This window comes from Triticum dicoccoides, chromosome 2A, assembly GCF_002162155.2.
Source record: "Triticum dicoccoides isolate Atlit2015 ecotype Zavitan chromosome 2A, WEW_v2.0, whole genome shotgun sequence".
Lineage (NCBI taxonomy): Eukaryota > Viridiplantae > Streptophyta > Magnoliopsida > Poales > Poaceae > Triticum > Triticum dicoccoides.
Window position 1 is genome coordinate 521126791 of NC_041382.1, and position 6000 is coordinate 521132790.

The 6000-nt window shown below is 42.1% G+C and overlaps 1 pseudogene; it reads right to left on the reverse strand.

The window, feature by feature from the left end:
• The window catches only part of LOC119359523, a 99878-nt pseudogene extending 94134 nt beyond the window's left edge, over window positions 1-5744 (reverse strand).
• Between the last annotated feature and the right edge of the window lie 256 nt (window positions 5745-6000).

Genomic DNA, 6000 nt, shown 5'->3' on the forward strand with positions numbered 1-6000 from the left:
AACACAAGTATTTCTCAAATTCACAACTACTCAACTAGCATGACTCTAATATCACCATCTCCATATCTCAAAACAATCATCAAGTATCAAACTTCTCTTAGTATTCAATGCACTTATATGAAAGTTTTTATTATGCCTAAAAGCAAATTGCCATGTTATTCTAAAGGACTCTCAAAATAGTATAAGTGAATCATGAGAGATCAATTATTTCTATAAAATAAAACCACCACCGTGCTCCAAAAGATATAAGTGAAGCACTAGAGCAAAAACTATATAGCTCAAAATATATAAGTGAAGCACATAGAGTATTCTAATAAATTCTAATTCATGTGTGTCTCTCTCAAAAGGTGTGTGCAGCAAGGATGATTGTGGTAAACTAAAAATCAAAGACTCAAATCATACAAGACGCTCCAAGCAAAACACATATCATGTGGCGAATAAAAATATAGCTCCAAGTAAAGTTACCGATGAACAAAGACAAAAGAGGGAATGCCTTCCGGGGCATCCCCAAGCTTAGGCTTTTTGGTGTCTTTGTATTTACCTTGGGGTGCCTTGGGCATACCCAATCTTAGTCTCTTGCCACTCCTTGTTCCATAAATCATCGAATCTTTACCCAAGACTTGAAAACTTCACAACACAAAACTTTACAAGAAAATCTCGTGAGCTCCGTTAGCGAAAGAAAACAAAACACCACTTCAAGTCAATGTAATGAACTCATTCTTTATTTATATTGGTGTTAAACCTACTGTATTCCAACTTCTCTATGGTTTATAAACTCTTTTACTAGTCATAGATTCATCAAAATAAGCAAACAACGCATGAAAAACAGAATCTGTCAAAAATAGAACAGTCTGTAGTAATCTGTAGCTAACGCAAACTTATGGAATACAAAAAATTCTAAAATAAATTTCTGGACGTGAGTAATTTATCTAGTAATCATATGCAAAAAGAATTAACTAAATAGCACTCTACAATAAAAAATGGCAGCAATTCTCGTGAGCGCTAAAGTTTCTGTTTTTTACAGCAAGATCAAAAAGACTTTCCCCAAGTCTTCCCAATGGTTCTACTTGGCACAAACACTAATTAAACACAAAAACACAACCAAAACAGAGGCTGGATAAATTATTTATTGAATAACAGCAAGGAAAATATTGGGTTGTCTCCCAACAAGCGCTTTTCTTTAAAGCCTTATAGCTAGGCCTAAGATTTCAACGATGCTCACATGAAAGACAAGAATTGAAGCACAAAGAGAGCATCATAAAACATGTGACAAACACATCTAAGTCTAACATAATTCCTATGCATAGGCATCTTATAGGCAATCAAATTATCAAGGCAAGCAAAAACTAGCTTATGCAAGGAAGCGGAAAGAAACAATAGCAATCTCAACATAACGAGAGGTAATTTAGTAACATGAAAATTTATACCACCATATTTTCCTCTCTCATAATAATTGCATGTGGGATCATAAGAAAATTCAACAAAATAGCTATCACATGAAATATTTTCAACACGATCCACATGCATGCAAAGTTGACACTCTTCCAAAATAGTGGGATTAACATTAACTAAAGTCATGACCTCTCCAAACCCACTTTTATCAAAAAATTCATAAGATTGAACATTCTCAAAATATGTGGGATCTAAAGTTGACACTCTTCCAAACCCACTTTCAATAATATTGCAAACACTATTAACAATCTCATATTCATCATGGAGCTTAAATAAATTTTCAAGATCAAAAGAAGAATCACCCCAATCATGATCATTGCAACAAGTAGTAGACATAGCAAAACTAGCATCCCCAAGCTTAGGTTTTGCATATTATAAGCACAATTGACATTAATAGAATTTATACTATCATCATTGCAAATCATGCTTTCTATTCAAAGATCCATCGTGAATCACTACATAATGTACTTCATCACAATTTTCAGATTCACGAATTTCAAGCAAAACTTCATAAAGATAATCTAGTGCACAAAACTCGCTAGCAATTGGTTCATCATAATTGGATCTCTTAAAAAGATTAGCAAGCGGATGAGGATCCATATATCTTAGGTTCTCTGTTTAGCAATAAATAAACAACTATTCCAACCAAACGAGCAAACGAGCCAAGTAAGACATCAAAGCAAATGAAAAGACGAACAGAAGAAGGGATAATAAAATGGCAAGGGTGAAGTGGGGGAGAGGAAAACGAGAGGCAAATGGAAAATAATGTAATGCGAGGGATAAGAGTTTGTGATGGGTACTTGGTATGTCTTGACTTGGCGTAGATCTCCCCGGCAATGGCGCTAGAAATCCTTCTTGCTACCTCTTGAGCACTGCGTTGGTTTTCCCTTGAAGAGGAAAGGGTGATGCAGTAAAGCAGCATAAGTATTTCCCTCAGTTTTTGAGAACCAAGGTATCAATCCAGTAGGAGACCACGCGCGAGTCACCTCATACCTACACAAACAAATAAGAACCTCACAACCAACGCGATCAAGGGGTTGTCAATCCCTTCACGGCCACTTGCAAGAGTGAGATCTGATAAAGATGATAATGATAAGATAAATATTTTTGGTATTTTTATGATATAGATTGAAAGTAAATATTGCAAATAAAATATATGGGAAACTTGTATGATGGAGAATAGACCCGGGGGCCATAGGTTTCACTAGTGTCTTCTCTCAAGATAGCATAAGTATTACGGTGGGTGAACAAATTATTGTCGAGCAATTGATAGAAAAGCGAATAATTATGAGAATATCTAGGCATGATCATGTATATAGGCATCACGTGCGTGACAAGTAGGCCGAAACGATTCTGCATCTACTACTATTACTCCACACATCGACCGCTATCCAGCACGCATCTAGAGTATTAAGTTCATAAGAACAGAGTAACGCCTTAAGCAAGATGACATGATGTAGAGGGATAAACTCATGCAATATGATGTAAACCCCATCTTTTTATCCTCGATGGCAACAATACAATATGTTTCATTTCCCTTTGTTTCACTGGGATCGAGCACCGCAAGATTGAACCCAAAGCTAAGCACTTCTCCCATTGCAAGAAAGATCAATCTAGTAGGCCAAACCAAACTGATAATTCGGAGAGACTTGCAAAGATAAACCAATCATACATAAAAGAATTCAGAGAAGATTCAAATATTGTTCATAGATAGACTTGGTCATAAACCCACAATTCATCGGATCTCGACAAACACACTGCAATAGAAGATTACATCGAATAGATCTTCAAGAGAATCGAGGAGAACTTTGTATTGAGATCCAAAGAGAGAGAAGAAGCCATCTAGCTACTAGCTATGGACCTAAAGGTCTGAAGTAAACTACTCACACATCATAGGAGAGGCCATGGAGTTGATGTAGAGGCCCTCCGTGATCAATGCCCCCTCCGGCGGAGCTCTTGAAAAGGCCCCAAGATGGGATCTCTTGGGTACAGAAGGTTGCGGCGGTGGAAATATGGTTTCGTGGTGCTCCTGAATGTTTGCGAGGTATATGGATATATATAGGAGGAAGAAGTAGGTCGGTGGAGCAACGAGGGGCCCACGAGGGTGGAGGGCGCGCCCCCCTGCCTCATGGCCTCCTCGATTGTTTCTTGACGTCCACTCCAAGTCTCCTCGATCATGTTTGTTCCAAAAATAACGCTCCCGTAGGTTTCATTCCGTTTGGACTCCATTTGATATTCCTTTTCGGAGAAACACTAAAATAGGCAAAAAAAACAGCAATTTGGGCTGGGCCTCCGGTTAATAGGTTAGTCCCAAAAATAATATAAAAGTGTAAAAATAAGCCCATTAACATCCAAAATAGATAATATAATAGCATGGAGCAATCAAAAATTATAGATACGTTGGAGACGTATCAGAATTCCACTTCTTTTCAGGATTCCCAAGAGTTGTTTCCCATAGAGAAAATAATCTTGTGAGTGTTCACAACAAAGTGTACAAGCAGAAAGAGCAATCATGGCTAAAACAATAATTTGATAAACAAATGATGTTAGCACGGGATGGAACAAAATTTGCTAGCAAGTTACACACGAAGAGTACCATCCAAAGCAACATTTGAAGTAAACCTTATGGAGTGCACACAAAATATAAGAAACTATTTTCAAGAAACATTGAGCCGACAACCGTGCAATTGGTTCCTGGCACTTTCCCAACTGCACCCGCGAGCGACCGGGGGAACCCTAGCACGCCGCCCCCACCCCAACCCTCCTCTCACGCCCCTCCTCCTCCTGCCACCACCGAGTGAAGTCTGGCCTCCTGGATCTGGAAGGGTGACTCGGGGCCTCCTGGACGGCAATGGGGCGGCACAACTGTCGTGGCTGGGTGGCAGCATAATTCGGGATGGCGTTCGGATGTGCCCTGGTGTCAACAGACTTCGACGGGTAGCGCGGATCCAATATGTCTTGGTGGATGCCATTCGGCAGCGTAATGGTGTAGGGGGCAGCCCATTTCGTGTTGGTCTTGCCATCACGCTTGTCCTCTCCTTCCATGTTATGCAGTTGTGGTGTCAATCCGAGTCGGGCGCCCCTGAAGTTGTTGTGTTGTCGGGCGGATCTGCACGGATGGCCACGGTCTGGTGGCGTGCGGGCTTGCCATGGCCAAGGTCAAATAACTAGGGTGGAGCTTGCTCGACAGAGTCCGTCAGCAGCCACTCGGTGTGTTGCCCCCAGTCCAAGGGGACTGGCTGGAGACGTAGGCGCGGGCGCTTCCTACAGTGCAGGTGCTAACCCAAACTCGTTGGTTCATGTCAGGCTATGAGTGGATGGAATGACTCTACACTTCCTACCGTGGTTGATATGTTGTGAAGTGGCCAATTGATGGTGTCTCGAGAGATGGATTCTGGGGGCGGCGTCCTCGGGTGGTGGTCCGCATGGTTGGCTCTTGGCGGGGACCATGCTTCTTTGTTGCGTGAGCAGCAAGGGGTATAGCGGCGGGCGGCTCAGGCTTGTTCTCTGCCGTTGGCAGTAGCGATGCTGAGATCCAGATCTGGAGGATTGTGTTTGTCATGGTGGTCCTGGATGCCTCGTTGTGGCACGGGCGAACTGTCGAGCAAAAGCTCCGCGCTTTGGTGCCGACGCACGCGGTTGCCGCTCTCCTCTTGAGCACGTCGTTGTGGTTCTCCTCTCCATGCCAGTTTACTGGGTGAAGACCCTTGTCTGTCTCGGACTCGGCAATGGTGACGCTTAGCGTTGTTTTCCCTCCTGGGGGCGTTGTCATGGATCTTAGTTATCTGGGGCGTATCGTGTCACTGTATTCAGGTTTTCCTGTGTTAGTTCTCGACCACATAGGCATGTATGTTTATGTTGTCCGGTTATGTCCGGATCTGCTTTGTATGAGAGGCTCCTCATTACCTTGTATATATCGTTCAACCGTGCACCTTGGTTTGATGCTTTATCTATAAAAAAGCGGGGCCAGAGCCAATTTCAAGAAGAAACATTGCACCACCAACTGGAGGAGCACGGATCTAAAAAAACTCCAGGAGCACCCACAGCTAAGACCACCTTCGATTCGATGCATGAAATACATAACCTCCATCCGCCCTAAATCTCTGCTATCGAAAAATTCTGAGACAATCAACATGGAAAGGGTGCTCACCAGTGATGGGGACTGGGGAGTCGTCAATGCCGAGGACGTCGAGCTTGAGGCAGTGGACGGCATCCCAGAATCCTGGATCAATGCAGCTCTCGATGGCCTCCATCTCGAGCGGACGCGCGTGCGTCTCAGCTTTCGCCGCCATCTTCTGTCTCGTCTTTTGGATTTCAATAACCCTTGCAATTGGAGCAGGGTTTTCTCTGGCTTATGTACTCCCTCCATTCCACAATGTAGTGCCTATAGATTTTTCTAAAAATCAAACTTTGCCAACTTTGATCAAGTTTATAGAGAAAACTATATACATCTACAATAGCAAACATGTACATTCTGAAAATATAACTCATGATGTATCCAATGATATGCATTTGGTATTATAGATGTACCTATTTTTCTCTATAAAT